This window comes from Ambystoma mexicanum, chromosome 11 (assembly GCF_040938575.1).
Source record: "Ambystoma mexicanum isolate Mex_15411 chromosome 11, UKY_AmexF1_1, whole genome shotgun sequence".
In the NCBI taxonomy this organism is placed as follows: domain Eukaryota; kingdom Metazoa; phylum Chordata; class Amphibia; order Caudata; family Ambystomatidae; genus Ambystoma; species Ambystoma mexicanum.
In genome coordinates this window covers 1,416,252,002-1,416,277,535 of record NC_090934.1, presented here as the reverse complement: position 1 = coordinate 1,416,277,535, position 25,534 = coordinate 1,416,252,002, and the positions used below count along the sequence as shown (strand labels likewise).

Sequence of the window (25,534 nt, the reverse complement as noted above, 5' to 3'; positions counted from 1 at the left end):
CCTTGCTAATCTTGAGCGTATTGTAGAGGTGACATAGGCCGAATCAGAGATGATGTTCACTGCTCGGCCTTCTGACATGGTTAGTGCTTCAATCAAGACCACTAGTTCTGCCACTTGTGCAGAGTAATGGTTTGGTAGTTGTGTGTGAGTAAACTATCAACTCCCCCCCCTTTGTGTACTCCTCGTCCCTACCCCACCCTGAATACCTTTGCCCCATGGTCTGGTCAATGCTGGAACTTCCGTCAATGAAGTAATGTCCCCAGTTTCGATCACTTCTTCCTTAACTAGGTGGTTACCTGTCGATGCATACTACACAGTCATACACATAATCCCCTTCTTCTACTTTCTGTGCCATGAACTCTGCTGGGTTTATTTTTCCGCACCTCACCACTTCTGTTGCTGGCTTGGATAGTATTACCTCATACCCTGAAGACCTTTGATTTGGCAGTGTTGATTTTTTTTTCTCCAGTATGGCAAATAAGGCATGTTCCACATACAAAACTACTGGGCACCCCATAGTTCATGTGGAAGCCTTCTCAATAGCGAATGCAGCAGCAGCAGCAAGTGCCTGCTCAAATGGGAAATGTCCCTGCATTGCTTCATCCAGTGACCCACTGTAATATGCAAGTGGCTTGTGTCCCTGTGCCTTTTTCTGTGTCAGTACTGCTGTCATTACTTTTCCATCTGATTGTGAAAACAGGTGAAACATTTCTTTTTTAATTGGGATTTGCTAACACTGGTGCATGTGCTGGCTTGTATTTTAGCTCATCAAAGCATTTGCCCATTTCAGCTGTCCATTATATGTGAGCTTTGTTGTTCTGTGTTTCCTTAGGTGATTTCAACAATGGCCTGGTGTAGGGTGACTAATCAAACACCCAGGCTCAGCAATAGTTGCAAAAGCCCAATAACTAGTGCATTTCTTTCACTGTTTTTGGTTGTGGAGTCTTGTGTATGGCCTCTACTCTTTATGGTGTTATTTTTGTCCCATCTGCTGACCCAAGTACACCACCTCTTTTTGACAGTATTGTAACTTCTCTCCGTCCACTTTGTATCCATCCTTCGTCTGCTAGCAAAGTCAGTAGTTTCACTCAGTCCCTTCTACACACTTCTGTCTGGCTGCATACCAATAAGTCATTGAGGTTCTGTATTACTGTGCTAGCAACCTACAAATTGCTCAAGTCCATTTGTATTACTCTGTTGAAGATGCTAGGCCATTTGCAGTACCCCCGAGGCATTCTAGTATGTTTCAACTGGGTCCTGGCAGTGAGATAACTGGAGTCTGAGTGTAGTGCAATGGAGAATAAGATGTTTTTTAAGTCAACCACTGTGAAATAGTATACCTCTGTGGGAACGCTGCAAAAACCCATACCAGGGTTAAGAACCAATGGATACTCTGCGTCAATAATGTCATTCACAGGGTGTAAATACTGTATACAATGCAACACCCCTCCCTTTGTTTGCTTAATGGGATAGATAGCTGTGTTGCAAGGTGATGAGCTCACCTGTATTATGCTTCCTGCCATAGGGCATGCCATGTCTTGTATATACCTTCATCTGCTTCTCGGGAAGTGAGTACTGCTTTACTCATGGTAACAGTGCTCTTTCTTTTCACTTGATGTCTACTGCCCCAGCCCGTTTAAGTATTCCTATATCAAGGGGTCCTTTTGTCCACAAATTCTTGAGCACCTTTTCAAAATCTTCCTATAAATATTGTGCATTCTGTTTTGTTATCTCGGTCATCAGGGGCACTGCCCTTTCTTTTATGTGTACTAGGCAAGGTAAGTTCAGTTCGAACACTACCTCTTCTTTTTTTATTGTCTTTTCTTGCAAACAACTCTGTGTCACTTACTCCTATCAATGTAGGGGGGGGCAATTCAAATGATTTAGTGCCATTCCATGTTGTTCTCACCAGTGGCTACTAGTATAATCATGTCTTTTCGTACCACTACTTCCTCCCAGTACAGTAGAGTGTGTGTGCCTGAGCTAACTGAGGAGGGACACTGAGGCAGGAACACAAATGTGTTGGACAGACGCAACACCTTCCTTCAATCCCTGGCAACCATACCAACAATAGTTGCACCCCTACACAAACACCTCTATATGTATAGGTATCCCTCTCATTTTGCTGTGAGCATAGTATGCCTGAATCAGCACTGCCACGCAAGCTGGATACATCCCGGGTGTGGCGCACACCATTCCCTTTTCCAAAAATTAAATGGTGGCATTTAGTTTGCTAAGTAGGTCCTTCCTTAGAATGCTGATTGGAGGGTCTTTAGAATACAGTAAGTGCTACAATGTGCTGCGTCCCTAATGTCAAGGGTAAATCTTTTGTTAGAACTTTCAAAATTGTCCTTGAAAAGCCTTGTGTGTCCAAACATTTATTAGATAATGGAAATCCTTCTTCCTTGATGCATGATCTAGTTGCTCCAGTATCTATAAGAAAGGAAAATCTCCTCTGTGGTATCTGAACTGCTACCTCCCGTTTCTCCTTGGGGTCTTCACTTACTGCTAGAACAGGACACACTCGCACTCTCCATCGGCACTCCTATTGGGAAAATGTGTTCGCGGATGACATCAATGGATTACCAACCACCACTGTCACTCCTGTGTATTGGGCCATGGTATTCTGTCCCACCATTGTTACCCCTTCTGCCCTTTGTGTCTGTACTGGTGACTGGAGTACGCTCACTGTACCTTGAGTGCCTGCCATTTCCCCACTTAGTACTTGCACTTGTCCCTGGGTGGTAATACCTTGTGTTTGTGTGTGCTGTATCTGTAATTGCTGTTGCTGTGGCACTACCTGCATCTGTTGAGGTGTCTGCTGCATGTATCTCTGCTGTTGCTGTGGCATGACCTGCACCTGTTGTGGAGTCCACTGCATTTTGCAATAGTGTGCAATTGTCGCCTGTATCTCAGGCCAACCCTTTGCCTCGATTCCCACTATCTTTTCCAAAGAGACCTGCGCATCTGTATGGAGCCCACTCACTAGAATGTAGTAGAACAAAGGTATTTTCTCATCCATTGACTGTTTATTTTCCTCAATCCACATTTCTTGTATGGACTGTATAGATATTCCGCAGCATCCTCATCATGGCTTCATTTTGCAAGCCAATATAGAAAACAATGTCTGAATTGTCTGGATACAGCTCCCTCAGAGACGTCCAAACATGTACTCAATAGTTGTTGAAGGATGCTCCATCATGTTTATTAGTGCTTAGCGTTATCCTCGCATATCCAGCCTTTTGCCATATTTTGTCACTTCTCTTGCTCACCAATTCTGCCAATAAACTTTTTATGTCTCCTATGGCTAATGGGATTACTGCTGTCTCTTATTCGAAAACATAAATCCACTTGCTCGCCCCTGCCATCAACAAAGGTAAACTGTAAACTAAATTGTCTCTGTCCATTGTCTGCCATGGTATGTAATAAACCTTGCCCCTCGCTTTCTGTAAAAGGAGTATCATGTGTGTGCAAGCTCTGTGTTTATTTCCACATTGTGTTCAACTGCTGTGGTTCTTTTCAGCTCTATTAGAAATCGTATTTCATAAATGATTTTGAATTATAAAATTATAAATTTATAAAATTGTCATGTTTTGATTATTCGTTGGCAAGACCTGTGAGCTCTAATCTATGACCTATGACCCTGACGAATAATAGCCACTGTGTACTTCTCTTGGGTGTTGGTATGGGAATTCAGAATCTGCACTAAATCATCAGCCACAGCGGGCTGTGCCATGCACAACATGCTAACACACGTTTAAGGCAAAAGCAAGCTTTAAAGGCCTATTTACTGCGTTTCGTACTACCACTAAGTTTGACTATACTTACCTATGCCCCTGTATGTATTGATTAATTCTATTAAGAATGTTATATTCCCTTTCACAGCACCATTTTTAGTTTTTTCCAGAATTACTTATTTTGGTATTAGTTGTTTTTCATTCGTTATTTTTTTATGAGTTATTTTGTATTCGATATAATCACTGCATACTCATCACTAAGCAGTTCATCACACTTGTTCTCTCCTCAATATATGCCGTTGTTGCCGAGTTTTAGCCAAGCAGCACTGACATGATCGTGGGTTATTTCTCTCCACGGTTCCACACTCCTAAATATAGTTACACTTCGATTTTCAACACATTTCACTTAAATATTTACATTGTGTATATCTACTTGATGTTGCAATAGTGCCTCATACAGAAACACTGTATAGCCGGGCAACCATGCATCACCATTTCTGGGTCCCTTACAATGCTCAAGCAGTAGTTTTGCAACATAACTTGAGCCAAATGGGGAAGCAGGAAGTTGAGAAGAGGATATGGAGGAGTCCAGATGGACAATGTATTTAGAGTAGGTTCATCTTAAACTTTGAGCCATTCTGATAGCACAGCGAATAGAGCGCTTGTTTTGACATCTGTGCAGAGCCTGTTGACGCAGGTTTGAATCCTGGCAGGGCCAAACTCAGCCCTTCATTCTTCCAAGGCCAAAAAATGAGCACAGCGCTCAGATACCTGAGGGTTTGTAGCGCTATATAAATGCTAAATTATTATTTGTACAAATGATGATAGAGAGAGGGAACAATAATATTTATGATTTGTATCTTTGAGGACAACGTTCGGGACTTTGCCTCGAATGTGCCTAATCACAGGTAAGAACAGATGATTTTTTAAGGTAATTTTAAAGGCCTGAAGTGTGGTACTTCTCTTAATTTTTGGGAGTCGTGCATTTCAATGAATGATGAAAGGCGGCCTAGTTAGTGGCAGCCAGAAATGGATCGGACAGACTGTTAGGCAGAATGCTGTGCAGTGCCCTTAGGGACCATTACACACAATTAAGACTACAGGTGACAATAGAAGTTTTACCTTTGGTACAAGCCTGTACTACTCTGTTAAAGTGGTAGCAGTAGCGGAGCATCCAGGCTTATCTCAAGAGTATATGAGCAGTAGCATAGATTACACAAAGGGACCACAATTACTGTGATTCAAGCAAACACTGACTCAAGGTTTCAGGTAACAAATATAAGTACATTTATTTTTAAACCATTTGTTATTAACACAACACTTGTATTAATTGAAAATCACACGTAAAATACACTACAACCAACCAATTCACTTTGGTACACTCTAACTCAAGGTAAGTACCCTATGTTTTAACGGACCAGTGTTGTGAAACAAAAGACGTTACAAGAAATACACTTGCAATCACTTTTTGACAGTAATGACAGTTCGGCCTTATTAAAGACACGCGTATCCGCGGCAAGTAATGTTACCGGGGCAAAAACACACTTAGCACCTGAGTTAACAAGAGAGAGTTGGGGGCAAAAATCATAGGCAATACTTTTGTCAAGGCAGACAGGATCAGAGAACACTATTTGACGGAATTCAAGAGTCAATAGGCTGGAGCCAGTGTCAAGTGGGACTGGGTTCCTGTTGTCGGGGATCACACAGTCGGACAGTTCCAGATGCAAAGTTGCCAGGAGTACTTAGAAATTGTCAACAGAGGAAGCAAAAGTTATAAGAAGGAGGGAAAACAAGGGCAAGCCTTGGAGGCGAAGAAAAGGGATTCACCCTAATTCCTCAAGCAGAACACAGTACCTTATTAAAGGAAGAAGCTGGTGCCACAGCAGTTGTTCCTGTTAGTTTCCTGTAGACCCACGGTTCCTGGAGCTTCAGTGCGAAGGAGGACGTCTGGAGGGGTCTGCACCACACAGGGATGAAGCCGGCAGCAGCAAAGGTGAATAAAAGGTGCGCTCCTTAAAAACAGGAGGGGCTCTTCAGATGGCTATCCGGACCACTACAGCACTGTGCAGCGATTTCGACCAAGAAGAGGATCCTCTGGCTGTGGAAGATGATCTGGTTATCCCCACCAGGCTCAAGGGAAGAAGACTCCGGACTGGATCTTCTCTGGGCGTCAAAGGGTAGATAGCTCAGGACTGCAGCAGGGCTTCACCGGGACGGGGTAGTTGCAGCAGCCGTCTTCTTCTCCACTTCTCTTCGGTTCCTTGTAGTTCCAGTGGCGACTCTGACTTCTAGCCCAAAGAGACCTGCCTTTTATGTGTGTAATGATGAGGCAGAAGGACCGGAATTTAGAAATTACCAGCCTTTTATTCAGGAAAAAAGAATAAAATAAAATATGTCTTCAGTTCAATCTTCTGCTCTTTCCTTGGTAGGGATGCACTTGTAGCCTTCTTAAGTTAATCCTCGTAGGCCCAGAGCATCTCCGGTGTGGCTCTCTCTCTCTCAGCTCGGATGTTCTGAAAGGAATCAGATGAAACACACACAATCGTTGTTAGTTTCTTCCTTAAATAGGGGACAGAGGGCTCTTGACCAATCAAAATGTACTTGGTGTTTAAGTCTATAAATATCCCCATAAGCCCCGCCCCCTTCCTCTCTGAACAAAGGTTGCCAAGATGTCTCCTTCCCCTTTCCAGCCATCTTCCCCTTCCACAGGCTGCTACCGACCTGAGTATCAGGTAAGTTCAATGTTTGAATGCATGAGCGGGGAGCGGGTATTATTAAGTTTGTGTCTTTTTCAGCGTCTGTTCCTATGTTTTCAAATGGACGCCAGAGACGCCGGTTGATTCTCTCGTGGGTTCGTTTTACAGTTACTGCCTCCTCAACCCCCTCCCACCTGTGTTCGCTCTTTGGGTGTTGCGTTTGTATTTTCTCCGATGTAACTGCGGCCGGGATCTGTCCCGTTTTGTGGCTGTTATGTGTATCAGCCTTGTCTGGGGTTCCACTCAAAAGCCGCCCTGCCTCGCGGTCAGCATGTAATTTGTGCTCCGGCTCACGGCTGGTGTTTACTTCAGCCTCTGCCTCGCGCCCGGCACTTAATGCATCCTGGCCTCGCGAGCGGCATTCAATTCAGCCTTGCGGCTGGCATTCCATACAGCCTCGCGGCCGTCACTTAATTCAGCCCCAGCCTCTGCATCCACACGTTCTCAATGCGAAAATCCCCCATTCACACAGCCTGGCTGTCAATCACGCAGCAGGGGGGTTGTCCACCTCGGACAACCACCTCAGCCAATCATGGCAAAGTGCAACTTAGGTTTCCTAGGATACCCTGTGCAGGGGGTGATTACACCCCTCCCTCACATTCAGCCCACCTAGACACCCAGGCGCCTGGAGGAGGGCTTCTTGGTAGAAGCCCACCAAAAGACAGTGAACAAAGGAGGCAACCTTGGTTTGCCGCGCAAAGTAAAACACAAGAAGGACTTTAACAAAAAGAAATGGCAAATAAACCCGACCGGAGCCAAAATAAAAAGTATTTGGTCAAGCAGGTTTATGTTCGAGGCTAATATAATAGCCTAGAACAATACCACGTTTACATAATATAATCTCGGTAGAAAAGTTAGGGTAGATACCACTGCCACCAGTCCAGTCTAAATGTTAAAAGAGCGAACCAATGCTCTAGGAGGTACAGTTAAAAAGGGATACAGAGTAACCCTTTTCAGTACTCCATGTAAGATGGGGTCTACTGGATCTGTGGTTAAATGACTAGATAAAGTTGATGGCAACTTTACCCTTTTCTGGTGGACTGTAGTCAGCCTCAGAAATGGAGTCGGTGGGAACCCCAAAAGACAACCCTGTGTCAATGCACTGAAGATGCTGTCTAACACACAAGAGAAGGGGACTACTGAAGTGGTGTACTCCAGAGTCCACAATCACAAAAACAGGTAGAAGACACAAGGCAAAACATGGGTAAGAGTGGGGAAAAGGCTCACACTCTTACCAAGTGAAACATTAAACTCCAGAAATCCAGGAAAGCTGCTGGCAGACTCACTAGGTGAGGGAAAATAGCCATACAATGAGAATTCTCCCTAACACAGACTGATCATGGCTTGGAATTGTGGGGTGCCAGGTGGGGAGCAACATAATACTGAGCTAGCTTTGTAGAGGGGTGCAACCTATGTATGGATCAACATACAAGGCGAGGGAATTTGATATGGGACTAATATTGTGAGAAAGTGGCACGCAGAGGTGGGAGAGGAGCATTGAATGTTGTAGAGAAGGTTGATTGATTGATTGATTGATTGAGGTATTTGTATAGCGCTTCTATCACGAAATGAATCGAATCACAGCACGGATGTTGCAAACCTTAGAGTGATAGCTCAATCAGTATTTGAGTGCTGTATACTTCCTCCTCTTCCTCCACCCTTTCCAAAAAATATTTCTCAAATCTATATAAAGAGGTCCTTTTTAGGTTTTTTTAAAAGTATTTTCCAAGGTGAGTTGCTTTTTAATGAGGTGGTTAGAAGAGTAGAGAGGAGGGCCCAATGGGGGCTAAAGCAGTAGTCCAATTGACTGAGGACGAGAGTGGATATCAAATTTTTGGTACAGTGGCAGGTGACTCGACATATTGTGTTTTTATGCATTACTCTTGTCCTTGCATTAGCGGCAGAAGAGGTAATTATTTTTTTTCTGTTTTTGAGAGCTGCGATAGATGCCTCCACTATTAAGCGAGTTGTCCATTATCCATTCAAAGAAAGATGGATATACGGCAGGATCCATCCAGGGAAAAAGATAGGGAGGGGACGAGTTGACTGTCATCTGTGAATAGGTGGTAGGACAGGCAGTATAGTGTCCCTGGAGAAGAGGCAGAGAAAGAGAACACTCACTGACAGGAGGAGTGAGCATTCCATGAGATGATGAGGGGCCGATCTGATTGGTGTAAGGCAGCCCTATACAAGGGCACAGTTGCATATGCTAATGTTGGAGAGGGGGAGTAATACAGGGAAGATCAACAGTGGAAAGGCTGAAGATAAATCATGGAAGGTGAGAATCAGGGAGACTTGGGAGTGGTGAGCAGTGATGAGTAGGATGGAGACGCGAGAGGGTGCTGTTTTCATGGAGTACCTGCTGCAGACCCCAGATGAAAGGGATCTCACAGTCTGGTGGTCGACAGGTAATCAGTAATATTGTTAAACACTATGCACTGTAATATTTTAGAGAGGTATGATAGGATAGAAGCAGGCATTTAGATGGCAGGGTTTCTGGGGTCAGCCGGGGGCCCAGAGTAAAGAGAAAGGAGATTTGGGTGCGTTGTGATGCTTACATTTTGGGTAGGAGGTAACAACAGAGGGTAAGTCTTTTAAGTAAGGGAGGTGATGACGGAGCAGGGGCTACACGCAGGTTTGTGATACTTTACGGGGATAAGGGTGTAGAGCGGGGAGATACAGTGCTATGATAACTGGACTTTGAGGATAAAGCAAGAAGGACTCCCTTGTAAGGCGAGAGTAGGACAGTGGGACTTGCACCAACAGTCAGATTCCAAGGAATTCCAAGGCCTGGGGGGTTTGTGAGAGGGTGTGCAAGACTGCGCATGTGAGGTGCTCAAAGGAGCAGCAGACACAGCTTAAACCAATGGAAACAATAGGTTGTGCACCTCACTCCAGACAGAGCTCACAACACAAACATTAGAATAAGTCACACAATTGTGTTTTCATGCAATAGAAGCAGTTCAAGAGGACTGTACGCATTTCGTAACAAGGAAGAGGGACTGGCATGTGAGGGAAGGGGGCTGTCTCTCTAAATCCCCCCCATTGCCGAAACTTCCATGCTAGGTTTTCTGGGAGGCAAAGGTTGAAAGAAAGCGCTTCCAGAGGTATGAAAAACATTGCCCCCATGCCACCTTCCTCAGTTTGTATGGGACGACAGAGAGTGGTCTGCTGCCTCAAACTACCTCGCTTGCACCTAGATCCGTGCTATAAAGGTTTATTAATTCATGTGTGCAATAATAGGCCTGTGTACAAGTCGTGGTCAATTAGTAGAGAGTTTCAATGAATAGGAGACCCTGGAGAACAGGGCAGCAGAAGAGAAATAGGGCTGTGTAAGCGGAGACATTAGTCGCACAGGGAGAAGCAGCGGTGCTGTGCTGTTGCCATTACTTTACAGCAGAAGCAGACCCTTCATAATAACTGCTACTTCCTCTACTCGACCAGGAAGCTAATAATGATGATAAAGCCCTGGGAGGGCGGGGGGAGGGGGAGGCAGGAGGCTTGGTAGGACATCTTCGTTCAATGAGTCACAATTCTATGAGGAACAGGACATGAGGCGTATCTGATTGCTAGAGATGCAAGGTGTCAAACCTATAATTCAGAGCCAGCCCAATGCTGGCAGATACATGGTGATTGGATGCCAATGCTATTTGATAGCGGTGTAGAGGGAGAAGGTGGAGTAGGTCCATGTGGTAACAGAAGGTTTTGTGGTAGCACAATTCGTCAAGGGAGAATTCATCACATTTTGTAAATGATTTTTGTTGGTAATATATGGTGGGAGTGGTTTTAGGTTAATAATAATCTGGGAGGGAGGGTTGTGGGGGTTCGCCACCTGTATATAGTTGCGACAAAATAAAAATATTCGATGAAATCTCCCTCGACCAATTGTTTTCGATAAAACCACATAGAACCCGCCCATGCCTGGTTATTTGCTTCAGTAGTTCAGCTTATCATTAATGATGGGAAAGGATAGGCCCCAAGTAAAAGGGGCTCTCTTGGGCAACACCTGGCAGACATTGAGAGGGCACCTAGGCTTACTGCATAGGAACTGGTGCCACAGTGGACGTACGTCTACATCTGAGCTTTCCAAGGGGCTGTAAAACCACAGCATTCTCCACCTACTGTTCCGCTTGTTTGTCTTTATTGTTTGTGCACCCGGATGCCCATGGGCAAGTCGTGTGTTAGAAGAAATAAATAATGATAATATAGCTTTTCCCCCCACCCCCCCTGTTCCAAGGGATGGAATGGGGCGTTAATGGCCCAGCAATCCAAGTTATCTGCCTGAGCGAAGTGAGGTCCTATAACGAGGGCACCGCACCGTTTCCCCCCCATGCCCCTGTTCCAGCCCTTGGAATGGGAGTTAACGCTATTAGCACCGCGGGTTACCAATGCGGTAACCCGGGGTTCTAAAAAAAAGTATTTTCATTCATTCAACGGGACGCTGCGCGCATCCCGTTGAATGAATGAAAATATTTAACCAGAATGGCCGCCATGGTTATAGAAGGGGGCTCTGCACAGAGTCCCTCTTCTATGACCATGGTGGACGGAAAAGAAAAGCTGCCGCTGCCACAATGAGGTAAGTGGGAATGGGGATTTATTTAACAGACATGAAAGATAAGGGAGGGCGGGGGGGTTGTAGATATTGCCCGTGGCAGGGGAGGCACCCTGTGGGTTCTGTGGAACGGACGCTGGGATTACAGGTTTAGCCCTCGATCCGCGGAACCTGATTGGCTGCACCCCCCACTCTGGGTGCTAATAATAATAATTGGGTAACTAATAGATACGCTGAAGTCCCAATCATGTGCAGGTTCAGACGATGACCTACTCATACAATGGAGAAGCACCACACAGGCTGGAGAGATTCAACCACCAGGAATTGGGTACTGAGTACAGAGGAGACAAAACATAAGCACATTCAAAGGGGCGGAAATGAATGCAACCATAATATACCAGGAAAGTAAGAGAACTAATAAACAGTGTAGGGTTTGCATGCAGCAAGCTACCATCATGGAAAATAAATGTACATTCAAAGGGAGAAAGGTATCTAGACATTTAAGGTAATTCCCTACCACAGCACAGGCTCTGATTTGACGGCCTGCCACGGTACCTCTGTTCTAGGGGCTGCATTTTGTCTTTGGCTGCCCACAGCAGTGCCAGGCTCTCACACCGGATCTTTTCTCCCTCAAGCTTCATGTCACACCAGGGGCTCAGCTGCACCACAAGCATACCTCCCAACTGGCAGTGTCGCATTTGATGGTGCCGCTTGAACTAGAGTCAGTTAAAAGTCACAGCAAAACTCAAGCCACGCCTTAGTCTTCAATGGGCTGTCACCCTCCAAAAACAAAATGTCGTGGTTCAACTACCAATAGCTCAGGGGCAACGTGGCGCAACACAGGTTCGATCCCCGGGACAGCGCTTAGAGGCCTCTGGGTATTAAGCGCATTATAAATAACCTCATATGTGATATCATTTGGTCTTAAATATATTGAGAGGGATGTCTCAAGGCCACAACCTCCATCTTGCAAGCCATGACTTTCTTTGGAAGTCGCTTTCTTTCCTGATGTCTGTCGTTTCGACCGCAGAATCTGCGCGTTTTGTGTTCCAAATGTATTTAAAATGCTAGCCGGAGCCATTCAAAGTAAAATGTCATCTGAAACCAGAAATTCAAGTTTGTGTTTTCCCAAATATATTGAAGAAAGAGAGATCGCTGTTAAAAGACTTTTCAGCACGAGTCGAGTCCTAAAAAAGAAAAGTGGGGGGACTCATGAACATATGCAATCGAAAATGACATCACCGGAAATTAGCATATCAAGGTGCAATATGCAAAAGTCTTTCAATTGGCTTTGCATAATCATAAAAGGTAATACTAGCAGAAAGAAGCCTTATTCCTCAGTATTCTGACACACATATGGGTAAATTTCTACGGAAACACCCAAAAAGACGAGGTGGAAAAGGTCGAATCTCAAAAGGCCGAATTGTTATGCCCAATTTGACTGCATATATATATGTGGGGGGGGGGGGTTAAAGTTAATATAAAATATGGAGGTGTAAGGGGGAAGTAGGGGTGTCCCCTGCATATATATAAGGTCAAAGGGGGATAGAAAAAAATGAGGTCTTTTGAGATTTGTTATTTTTTTCGGTCATATCAGAGTAAACCGATTTCTGCAACATGCCCACTGCATGACCATAATGAAGGCACAGGCTGCCTGCTTGATAGCACACTAACATGGGCAACTCATGTAGCCTCATCCATGCACTTAAAGAGTGCCTCCCGAGGTTGAATTAGGGCAGCAGTAAGGGGAGCGCTTCCCTGGATGGTTTTGTGTAAAAGGGACTTAATCGAAAGGCCGAATTTCAAAACGAAGGTGATGGGATGCAAAACTCAAATGTATAAAATAAAGCAAGCAGTGAAAAGCAAAATGTGTGAAAGTAAATGCCAACAGGATCAACCAACTGAACAAAGAAACGTGTGTGGGTGGTGGCTCTGGGGGGATTCAGACAAAAGGATAATGGTAAACCTAAAGACAAATGTCACTCTGCTTGCTCCTGATTGTGTGTTTTGCTTCCTTGACTTTGCATTTGCTACTTTAGCTTAGAATCGGCATCTAAAGATTAGCTAGAGTGAGGACCAAGCAGAAGACTGCCTAGTGCAGGGGTCTGCAACCTTTGGCGCTCCAGAGGCTTTTAACTGGAACAGCCATCTGCCCTAGTCAGTCCAGTCAATATTGAGGGATCATGGGGGTCATAACATCTGGAGGTCTTCAGCTTGCAGACCCCTACCCTAGAATCTCTAGGTACTCCAATCAGTAGGGCTGTTAAAAGACTTAATGGCCTTGAGTATTATGTGCAATAGTCGTTGGTTTGGCATTTAAATTTCCACTAAACCAGAGGTCTGCACCCTTTGGCTCTCCATATATTTTGGACTACAATTCCCACGATAGCTGGTTACTGACTGTGCTGGTTAGGGATGATTGGAGTTGTAGTTCAAAACACCTAGACCCCTGCGCCAAACCCATTAAAGAAAAAATCGACCTTTCTTAATCTACAGTAATCTCCCAAGTGAATCAAGAGTCAAAAAGTGCAACCCCTAAATATCTGTACAATTGGAACCTAACGGTCCCATATCTTTGGTTAGAGCCCGTCGTTATGCTCCTTCAACCAGAGAGGAGCATGCAATACTAGTTATTCCACTAGATGTGTGGGGGAGTTCACCAATGGAGGACTGTGTTCCGTTCAAGACAATGCGCCGCTCGCATGAGAAAAGTAGAAGTCACGGACGTGGAGCAAATTCAAGGCAGGATCTATCATTCACCTTTTTACATACAGAAGAGATAGCTATTATCAATTGAAATACACTAGGGAAAATGTACATCAGGAAGACGCCTTGCCAGATTGTATTTTCATCACAAAGGGAATACATATTTTAAAGATATCTTTGACAACATGTGAATGCCATCTGTTGCTGGATTCTTGCAAAGACCTTGGTAGGGAGGAATCGAGAGCGATACCAGTACAGTGTGTAAGGGGCGTGAGAGGAGACGTGACAAAAGATGTAAACACTCCTGAGATGGAACTGTAGAGTAAGAATTGAGCATGTTTTCACAGAGGAGTGTTTTAAAAAGAAAATGGCTCATGTATTCGGGTGGTGGTTCAAAAACCACGTCAGTGTGATTTTCTTCCACAGAATGGTCGAATGTGCATGGAGCTTACTTTAGGTAGAAGTGATGAGGAGGGGCTCAGAATTAAAAAGGTTCCTTCACAAAGAAGTTGGAGAAAAGACAGGGCTGGAGACTAAATATAGGGAATTTGTTAAACAGCATGAAGGGAAATGGTCAAACTGAATGACTTTGAGTTTGCTGTCTGCTGGCAATTTTCCTGTGCCTATGTAGCCAACCTATGTAGCACAGATGGTTCAAGGCAATTATAGGCAACCTGGGGCACTGCAGATGCTCTGGACTATGACTCCCATAATCCCTGGCCACTGACCGTGCTGGCTAGGGCAAATGGGATTTGTAGTCCAAAACAACCGGAAATCCAATGGTTGCAGATCCCTGGTTTAAGATATAAGATAGAAGGTGCTTAAAACTGTTTCTCCATCTGCCGGACAGTTAGGTCATTCTTATAGATTACCACTGTGTGGCCTTGTGGTGATTTAACCAGATTACAACAGACCAGGGGGCTTAGAGGCAGCACTTCCGTTTCATGAGTGAGGAGCCACCTCTACGTTAAGCTGACTGAAAGTGATGGCATTGTGCAGGGTCCGAATGGAGCATAAAACGGTTCCGGCCACCAATGGAAAAGTGGCCCACAGTTGCAAATGGCAATTCATTCCTTTAGTGGCAATACTGGTCAAAACTACTCACTGCATAGTGAAGTAACTCATCAAACTGGCCCACATTGGACAAAAAGGTGACCCATTTAGACCCCAAAAAACTGGCCCACACTAGCATTTTGCCTTTTTGGTATAGGACAGTCCGAGCCTGGCATTGTGGCAACATCTCTGGCCCAGCCACACGGCCTGGGTGTGTTGTTCGGTGGTGATCTCCAGATTTACACTCCAGGGACTAGTGTGAGAAGCAGGCAGGAAGATATTATCCAAATTGACCTTTTACAATTGACCTTTTGTCCTAATTGACCTAATTATAGTGTTCCTGATTGACCTTCTGCACAATTGACCTTTATATTATTTTCATTATTTTATATATGTATTGAGTTGGTTTTGGATTATAAATAATATTAGGGGATTGGGTGGAGGGTTGCAGGTTTTTTTTTTGGTTTGGGTCAGGGGTTGCGGGGGAGGGTTTCTCCCTGCATATATGTCCTAATTGACCTTTTAATTAAGGTCAATTCTCCCAAGGTCAGTTGTGAAAAGGTCAATTAGTATACATCCGGCATGAAAGGGTAGAATGCATTCAATTGTTATCATTTTATTTAGGGTCCCTGAAAGGCACAACAACTCTCGCATGCAACCTCAACACGTCAGACCATATAGATCCTGTAAAGGGCCTACAAACATAGCGTCCATTCTTTGGTGCCATGTTCAATATTTCAAGCAATGGTCTACTCCATGTGTTGCCGTTGTTGTGACAAATGGTGATTCCCTACATCAGAATCCACTGAATAATGTTCAAGGGTCACTAAAGCTTTCCATGCAGTAGCCTTTCAAAACATTAGACTTAATAAATAGTATTTTATTTCAGTACCTGACTTTTCAATGTTAGTCAATAACTCATGCTGGGACCGTTTGTACAAGGGGATAACGGTCTGCAGCCCAACTTAAAAGGCTCAAGTGATGACAGGGCTTCTAACAGGGTTAAACGTCTGTCCCCTTTTACATGGAACATCTTACTAATTAAACTGCACCATCTGGTCATTCAAAACACATTGACGTAAAACGCAGGGCAATGAAGACCTCCTCATCCTCAAGGCCCCAAGCAGCATGCGACTGTCTCTAATCATTGATGCCAAAGATGCATATTACTCATCAACTATCTTGGTGGCCGCCAACAGGAGCAAAGATTCCCTATCGACTGTCATACACTGCTCAATCCCACTGACTGAGCCAATAATCACAGAGACTAAAGAAAAAGGCAACACTACCACTTTTCTATCAACAAGATAGATAACATGCAACAGCAGATGGATACCACAAAATTGGTCACCCCACCTGCCCCGTTCCTATAGCCCATAACCCAAGGGGCACCGAGCATGCGGGTGCTCTTGACCCTGGCCACCCCCCGGGATAGGCCAATTTTGTGAAAATCCTATACTTAAAATGGGATTTTTATTTTTTTTCCGCCGGATACCCCATCCCCCGCAGGGAAAACCAAATGTCTGTGCCCCTGCATAACCCAAACATGGACTGCCTTCTCTCCCCTCATCCCAAGGATCTTAGTGACAGCCATGTGTCATTTAAAGTAACCAGGAGGATAGCTCTGGAGGATAGCTCAGGGGCAACGCGCTTGCCTTGGGAACAAGATGAGATGGAACACCACAGGTTCGCTCCCCGGGTCCGCCCTTTAGAGACCTCTGGGTATTAAGCGTGTTATATATAACCTATCATATTATATAACCATACACAAAGATGACACCCATCGCACTGCAATTCTAAAGCAGCTCGGCGAGCTAATCAGAGTTCTGGAGATGTCTTCTAGTTTTCCTGGAAAGATGGAGGCAGAGCCCTTGGTGCTCAGACCCAGAGATTTATATTTTTTAGGCAGGACCATCAGATGTTGAACAGAATCTTCTGTATATTGAAGAGCATGATGAGCTGTAGGCCTTGTGTGTGACTCTCCACTCTTGAACCGGTATGGTAGTATAGCTCAGTGGCAACATGCTCATCTTGGAAGCAAGACTACGTAGAGCAACACAGGTTTGAATTGGTATCAGGCAATAATGTCCCCATACATAACTTTGCTGGGACAATTCATTGGCGACATTATATATGGTGACATTATGTATGGGGACTGGTTGCAGGGATGTCCCCTGCTCCACCCTGTAAAAAAATGTAAAACAAAAATATGGAGGTTCCGGGGGTGTCCCCCGCATGTTCAATGTAATAATGTCTCTGCAAAAAATGGCGACTTTTTGTCAGGAGACATTTTTGCGGGGACATTATTACATGGAACCTTTGAATTTCTGGGTCCGTGCTTAGAATGATAACTGCAACTCTTACCCTGCAGTGCAGCTGTGAAAGGCATTCTGCTCTGTGTGGGCCACCATGGTCTATGGTTAATGGAATTCCTTTCTGGGGTTGTTTTTTTGTTTTTTGTTTTCCTTGGTGGAAAGACGTTTTTCTCCATAGGAACAAAAGGAAGGGAATTGAAAAGGGACTTACTTGCTTCCGAACCAAAAGCTCTTTGTGTGTTGTATAAGTATGGTAATAGCATAGGAAAAGTTTGTTGCTCAGGAACAGTAAAACACTGTACCTTCTTTTCTCTGTGGCGGCGGCGTTATCCGTTTTATTCAATAACATTGTTGGAACTGTCTGTGACAATTCAAACATTATACAGATGCTTTTGCCGGGTGCACACTCAGGCATTGGAGTGATTTTCCTTTCTTCTCTCTCTTTGTGCATGCATATAACCAACCAGCCGTGAGGATTCACTGCGCGCTGCAGATATTCTGAATATAATTACAGGAGCTGCACATTGCACGCGTCAAGGACTCTACCTGCTCAGTCCAAAAGCGAGCGACAGAAAGAGAGCACATTCTCTGCCTCTCCCTGTCACACAACCAACCCAGAGGGACCTGGAAGTGAGTGACTATATTCCTGCATTAACAGCTGGACGCATTGGAAATGAATGACTACATTCAGTGGTTAAAGAATAATGACCAATAACTGACTTGCCGTGGCTCTCTATGCTTCTATGTAAATATGTACATTTGTAAACTGTATATCGCAACTGTATGAACCCATGCATTCACTGTAAATTATTGTACAGCACTGTAACTAAGCTGAGAATAACGTTACTGCTCCTGAACCCTCTTACCCTCCGGTCTGACGCGCAATACAAATGAATAAACATAAACATGAAGCAAGTCAGAAAAATCATCAAAATTTAATGAAACAAAAAATCATATCCATTACAAGAAGAGCACCAAGACAGCCAACAAATGTTTTAGCGTACCCAAACCAGATGAGGTTAGAGAATGAGAGATATTCAAAGGTTGAATGACAATACATGGATCCTTTAGAATTCTGCATGTGGGAGATGCCAGTGGCCATCACTTCATAGTAACATGTGACGCATGTGCATTTAACAGAGTCCTTACGTTGCTTCTCTAGTTTGGGAGTCACTCCGTCAATACAAAACCCATCCAAGGCAGTTTCCAAACATAAGCTCTGGCAACATTCTCTAACATCGCTGTCAGCTGATTAATATCCCAGGAACCCACAAGATGGTGGACTTCAAAAAGTGATAGTGCCAGGTGCTGGGGTTCACATCCTCCTCCACCTGGCCACTGTAGCATTCCCTCAGAAAAAACACAAAGCATAGTTATTCTAAAACAGGTGTTCATTTGTCCATGAAGTGGTAGCCACCTGTACCAGCAGATGTTCTTTCCTCTACCTCCAAAAGCCGCTGTCAGAATCACTGGGTCTCCCCCCTGGAATGGTTGATGATATATTTGAAAAGACAAGCGCACTCGCTGATTCCACAGGAGTAATGATGATTTTTGGAATATCGAGTCCATGTCCACGAGACGCTGACCAGAAGGATAATATGATAAGTGAGGAACCGCTGCACAGAGAGTGTCATGTTGAGAAGCCAAGCAAGCCACATTCATAGGTGTGTGCCATTGCATGTAAGAATTGTAATGAGGCCAATGGTTTATCGCTCCTTGAAGACATGGGGGACCTGGAGGATTCAATGGGATCCACCCGCTCCATTATGCAACCCCTGGAGCTGATATAAGTAGGGCCACCGAGAAATTACCCATTCTTTACTTAGAGACACTAGAATACATATCCCACCCAGGAGCCCCTATACAAGCAAAAGAAAATTAGGTGTCTTGAGAATTGAATGAGTGTGTCTAGTTCTAGCTACAGATCGTATACAGTTTGCCGAAGGGAAAAGACCACATGGGAACTATCCCCTGGACACAGTTTGCAATTACAGGTTGTTGGTAAATGTTTTGACTTCGACCTTAGTCTTGTTCGTGAATCGGAAGTCGATGAACATCACATGCCAGATGCACGTGTCGCAGAAAGGTGCAAGAGCCAACGCTGATTGTGAATCCTGCCACTGCACCAGAAGATGTGCAGAACATCCACAGTCAGTGCAACCACAGTAGAAACAGAGAGGGGGGACTTACTGGGGAGAGCAATAGAATGAGATTAGTGGGCCCCAATAATTGGGATGCCGTGCCCAATATGGTGGACCTATTTAAGTTAACATTGTAGGGGCAGGGAATGGGTCAATTGAAATTATTGGCAAAACAGTTGCACCTGCTCTCAAGTGAGCATGGAAAAGAAAGACATGGGGAGGAAGTAGAACCAATAAGCAAAGGCCAATCACTGATCAGGAAGCAAATGACAAAATGGAAACACAAATCAGAGCACATATCGGAACAATAAGTCTTAGAGTACACCTATGGAAAAAATCAAAATCCTCTTAAGGTTGAGGGTGTTAGTGTGACTTTCCAGAGAGAAAGTTCTGTTGCCATAAAAGGAGAAAGAGATGGGGTGTTAGAGAAGGTAGCCCGCCATTGGCTAAGCCAAACAGTGCAGCTGGTGAATAGTAGATTAAACCAGATTTGGCAATGACAAATGGATTACAAGACAGAATAGGCCGGGCATTAGGGAGAGGCTTGATTCGGGAGCATTTGGTTCCAAAGAATTGCAGGAGCCAAGCGTTGCTACTGAATCGAGGGATGTGTCAGCTGGGGGGCTCTAACCTCGATCCAGGTTCATGTGTAGAGGAGCAGCTGCATGCCTCTGCAGGAAATCACGCCCCCTACCTCCTATACGTTGGAAGTCTGAGACTGTGCCATGTTTGACACCAGCAGTTGTTCCAATACAGCTTCAAGTCTTTGAAAAAAAGTATCCACTGAGGAAACTCTATCGAATGTATCCCTGAAGAGATGACAATCTGAGGGAGGAAATCCTTGAAGGAATATGAAAAGGAGTAAAAGAGAGTAGCTGGTGATGTCACAAGAGACAAGTGTGACGCCCTGAGAATACTGGTTGAAGAAAATGCATTGACCTTACAGAACCTGATGAAGTCGTTAAGAAACGAGTAAACTTTCACGTGCAAGAAGAAGAATGCACGTGTGCTAAGTGCTACAAAATATCAACCATTCAATAATTGCGCAGATGCTGAACCTCCAGTAGAACAAGTCATCACAGAAGCTGGCTATATGTAGTGAATAGACTTCAGGCGAAGCCGCCATTGTATAGAAGCTCGACATCGGTGTCATGAATTTTAGTAAGCCAGAACCCATGGATAGGAAAGACGGAGAATTTTGTCGCAGCAAGAATAAGCTGAAATAGTAGAAGTGCCTGGCGAGGCTGTCTGGCCTGGCATCAAAACAGAAGCAGCCAAGGTTGGTTATCTATTATTGAAAGCAATAAACCTTAGAAGGATGAATCATCCCCCATTAAGGGGCAAAGAAAGAACACTCAGAATGCCAAGTTTTATTAATTTAATAAATGTAAATGCTGCAGAATAGACCAAATCGTGGTCTCCTGTCACGTGAGCCATGGATGGAAATAGAGTTGAGCTTGGAGTCCTAGAAGAACGATAGTGAGAACCTGTACTCCCATATATTCTCAAAGACAAGGATGCTTTGCGAGGCCAAGTTCAATAGGGGACCTTCATGGCAGAAGGCATGGGTGATGAAAGATGTTGGGCTTATTGGGTACAGAGGTAAAGTCAAGTCCACCTCCTGCACCTGGGTCTGAGCTTACGTGCTGCTAAGTGAACCAAATGTTCCAGACATGGCACAAGCATGCCAACCAATTTTAGAGGGCTGTATAACTAATGGCCTTATAGTTTGAGAACCAATGATAAACTGTGTACTTAATAGTATTGAAGATGACATGGTTTAGAGTTAGACATAAGTGATCCACCTGACAGTAGGGCAGCCCATCAGAATCCTAGTCCTTATGGAATGTATACTTAGATGTTCCCCTTCAATCAAATATACTCGCTTGTAGGTTTTTCTTATTTGCTATGTAGGATGACATCACCTCTGATGAATTTTTAGTACAAAGTCAATGTTTAATGAGAAAATGTACGAGAGCTAATGTTCGTTTATGTCCGTTGTAACCTCTCTGTTTTAGATAATTGTTAATAAAACAGCAACCTTTGCCATCTTCCTGAGTTGTTTCAATTATTTGGACTCAGAGTTATTCTGTGAAGCCATCCATTACATGCACGGTGCTAAAGAGCCATAATTTCACATGGTAGTGGAGCGTATGGTTGAAAAACGAGTTTGTCCCCAGCCTTTTGGACGATCGGGCATCATGCGCCATTGGCTGGAAGATCGCGGAAATAAACTTGCAAGAAGAACCGAGACGGTGGGAAGGTCCCCCTTGGGACGAAATCCCTGCCCGGTTTCCATGGGCGCTCTGCGGACGGAATGCGAAGTGGTTGGATTGAAGGAGGAGTCAATACCGAAGGCCTCGAGTCAATTAACAAAAGAATGGTGAGTAGACTAAGGGGAATGGCAATTCAAGGGGTTGGGATTGTGATCATTTTTGAGTAATGGAAAATATTGAGAGAAGAAAAGGTAGCGCCTAGGAATCCTGATGCAAGAGAGTTTCAGAAGGAGACATTTTAAATCCCAATGGGGGTAGAGCAGAAACATAAAACATGTAATTAGAATTAAGTTAAGGTGACGTCTCAAACCCTGCATAGGGTATGAAGTAAAGGTGAGAGAGAAAAAGGTGCTCAAGATGTTTATAAATGTGTAATGATGACTAGTCTGAATGTTGTTTGTTGAGTAAAAATATCACAGAGCAATAGAGGCTGTGAAGAAATTGAAAAAGTTGAAGAGCAACAGTGATTGAGAAAAGCAAAGTGATTGGTGCCAATCAAAAGGTAGAAATAGCCAATTAAGAAATTAGAGGTTTGACCAAGCGATTGATGGTGCAGAGCTCATATTTGTTGCTTTAATAAATGTTGAAAAGTGCTTATTTAAGTAAAAGTATAAAGGTTATTTAAAACAAGTCTGGTAAGTATTGACAGTCAATTTAGACTTATCATTATGGGAGACACTCCCTTGATGCACTTATGCAAAACCTTACCAAAGCAGATGCCTAAGCTCAAACAGTATAGTGCGGAATGGGTGAAAGGCACGGCAGATCAAATGTTCATGCCATGGCCACAAGGGGGATCATTGTCTAAAGCAGTATTGCAACACATGACCACATACTTGCACACTGCGTACACAGGGAAGAAATTAGAGAAAAGATTAGCAATTTTTAGAGCTCTGGAAGATGTACCAAGAAGAAAGGGAAGATCCGTCACCTGAGGCGTGAATGCTCAATCAGCGAAAGGGGGAAGGTGTTGAAATAGGGTTATATCCTTTAAAGGAGTTGAAAGCAGCGACGAGGTATCGTAATCCGATATACAAACCCCCAGCTTAAAATTGTGATGATAGTCTAGAGGAGAATAAGTGAAAAGAAGAAATCTATAAGATAATACAATATAAAGAAGAAAGAAGTGAGCGGTCAAAACTGTCAGATAGGGAGATTAAGAGATGGAAAAGAGAGAAGGACAGAGCTGACGAGATAGCGCTTGTGCAGAACGAACAAATGGATGCGAGGACAGATATTATAAAAATAGATGGGAAGATTATCGAGGAAGTTAAGCAAAGAGAAGGCAAAGGTGAACAAGAAAGAAAGGATAAAGAACAAGAGAAAACACTAAGAGAAGATAAGCAGAAAAGGAAGAGCGGAGAGTGACGAAAATGGATGTATCAGGAAGAGCAAGAAAGGAAAGAAGAACATGCAGAAGAACAAAGAAAGTATGACAATAGACAGAGAGTGATAGAAGAGAGGGATAGAGAGGAAAGGAAGAAAGGCGAGGAGGATGTGCAAAGACTAAGGGATGAAATATTACAGAGATGAAGGGAAGAATACAAAAGAAGGGAAGGAATTAGGAGAGGGGAAGAATGAAGGAAAGAGGAAGAAAGAATTAGAAGAGGTGTGAGAAAGTGAAGAGAAGTAGATGAAGAAATGGAACGAAAAAGGAGACAAGGGGTCTTCATATTAGTCTCAGTCGTAAGTAATCAGTAGGGCCAAATCCAGAAATACGATGGGACAGAATAGAAGAGTTCCTTCTGACTAAGGAAGCTACACAAACAATGTCTAGAGTTGTGTTAGATGAAGAAACATTTGATGCGGAAAGCATTGGAGAAAGGATCGACAAGGTCTATCAACAGTTAAGATGAAATGGTGAGTATGAGACTTGAGGGAATGATGTTTGATCCCCAATGCCTCAATCACGAAGAGAGAAGAGAAGCTTGTTCAGTGACGAATGTCGAGCATTGTCTTTAAGTAGACTGAATCTGGATAAGTGTGAAGGGGATGATAGTCACACTAGTTGGTGACAAGACATGTCAGACGAGGAGAGAGAGTCCACTCTGGAGGTAGGAGGGGAGAGCACATGCGCCCCCGAAGGAAGCCTGCAAATGGATAAAGAAGTAAGATGGTCTGATTTGGAACAACCTAAAGATAGAACGCCAGATCCCATAGCATATCCTGAGCGTCCCCGAGGACGATCGCGTAGTGAAAAGATGCAATCGCCACCATATGTGAGCAGGTTAAGCTCATTACCCACAAGCAGACAGACTGGGATGATCATCCATGCCAGGGATAGACTGTTAGTGTGATCTGACTCTGGGAGGGGATACACTCATTTTCCCTTATTGGAAAAGGGGGAGCAAGACCACAGTAATCCATGGCCGCAGATGGACAAGGATAATTGAAGGTGTACGGTCCTGAGTTTGACTTCGGGCGCTGAGAAATGGATATACGAATTTGACAAAATGACAGGAGGAAATACGTTGGCCATAGTGGACATACAAGGTCTCCTGGAAGCTATTCTTGGGGAAGAGGCTGATGATATATGGAGAAGAGCAGGATATTCAATTGCAACTGCACATAACACAGCACCTGATGGAGCCCTGTTTAATAATTGTAAGGCAGATGTTTGGAGGCCACTCAGGGTACAGTATCCTGACACATCAGATATGGGTGTGATTATTCCACGTAAGATGAAGGAAGATGAAGACCCTATTGCTTACATTCAGGATATTCAGGAGAAATGGCAACTTGAACCTTGCAAGCCGTGTGAAAAGACGGCTGCATTATTTACCACATTGTATGTCAGGGGATGCCTGAGCCAGTAAAAAGACAAATGAAGAAACAAGTGGGGATGGAAGTGAAGCCTTGGGCTGAGATACGGCTGACAATAGTACACCATTGCCAGTTATTACAAGAGAAAAATAAGAAAAAAAGATGAGAATAGTAAAATTGAGGAAGCCAAGGTAGTTCAGAAAGAATTGTCAGAATTTGCTATAAAAGTGGTGGCATTGACAAGCGGAGAAGGATTAGGAATGCAGGAAGCAATGAGTACATCGCAGCCGAGTAATCTGCGCCCGATGGATCAAGGTGGATATGGGTTTATCTTTAAATATAAGAAAATACAACGTGACTAGACAGGTCATAAGTGAAACATTAAACAACCAATAGTTTGAATTATTTAGAACATTCATAAAATTATTAAATCATTAGACATAAATTCAAACAGTCTGTCATAAAAATAGTGACGTATAGCCTATAGGTGGTAAACCTTCAATCCGAGCATAGGAAAAAGTCAAGGAATGGTAAATCATAGTTTACAATCATTAATATCTTTAACAATTGATGCTGGTGTGTTGACTCTGTTGTTCTACAGAGACATTTAGTCTCAACATGTTTCAGTTCTAAAAAGTCATATGTACAGACCTTTCATCAGGAGGAAGTAATGTGCATCAAATTCCTATTCTGTTTCCAGCTTGAGTGAAGGTAGACAAACAAACATGACCTGTCCAGGTTAAAGAGATAGATTCTGTAAGCTATTACTGCTATTATTGGTCTCTATAAGTTCACTAAATGGACAACAAATCACACTCCCAGGCTAAACAATTTACCTCAGAATGGTTCATGTGGGTGCGCACAATCCTTCTGTTAAACTGTGGGAGGGACTAGGAGTGTTCCTACTGTGTGGATGCAAAAAAAAACAAAGGTTTGATTAGCCATATGCTCACTGGACGCGTGGCTCACAGAACATAGTAGGGTAGGGAAAAACAAGTAGGTGTAAACAAAGTAAGTGTTCTACCCACCTGAGGTGGGAACTTGCTGGCCATGCTGTGCTTGAGAGAAGTCTTTCCAAAACGGCATGTAAGAGAAGTCAGTGTCCTTAAGTAGGGCTGAACGTCTTTAGGGAGACCCAAGCCTTGGTGGTGCGAGGTATTCTGGTCATCTAAAGTGGAAAACACACAAAAAAGTAGGTGTTTATGGGGCTAACTAGAAATGCTGGCAGTGCCTGG

The 25,534-nt window shown here is 43.9% G+C and overlaps 1 long non-coding RNA gene across 1 annotated transcript in view; it reads right to left on the bottom strand.

Annotated features, from left to right (window-relative positions):
* LOC138504511 (uncharacterized) overlaps nucleotides 1-25,534 on the bottom strand; it is an 806,190-nt gene that overhangs the window by 287,015 nt on the left and 493,641 nt on the right. The window contains exons 3-5 of the long non-coding RNA XR_011279850.1: nucleotides 25,328-25,467; nucleotides 25,136-25,204; nucleotides 24,951-25,029 (exon numbers count right to left, since the gene is read on the bottom strand). This is a non-coding gene — a long non-coding RNA (uncharacterized lncRNA). The remainder of the gene's footprint in view (nucleotides 1-24,950; nucleotides 25,030-25,135; nucleotides 25,205-25,327; nucleotides 25,468-25,534) is intronic.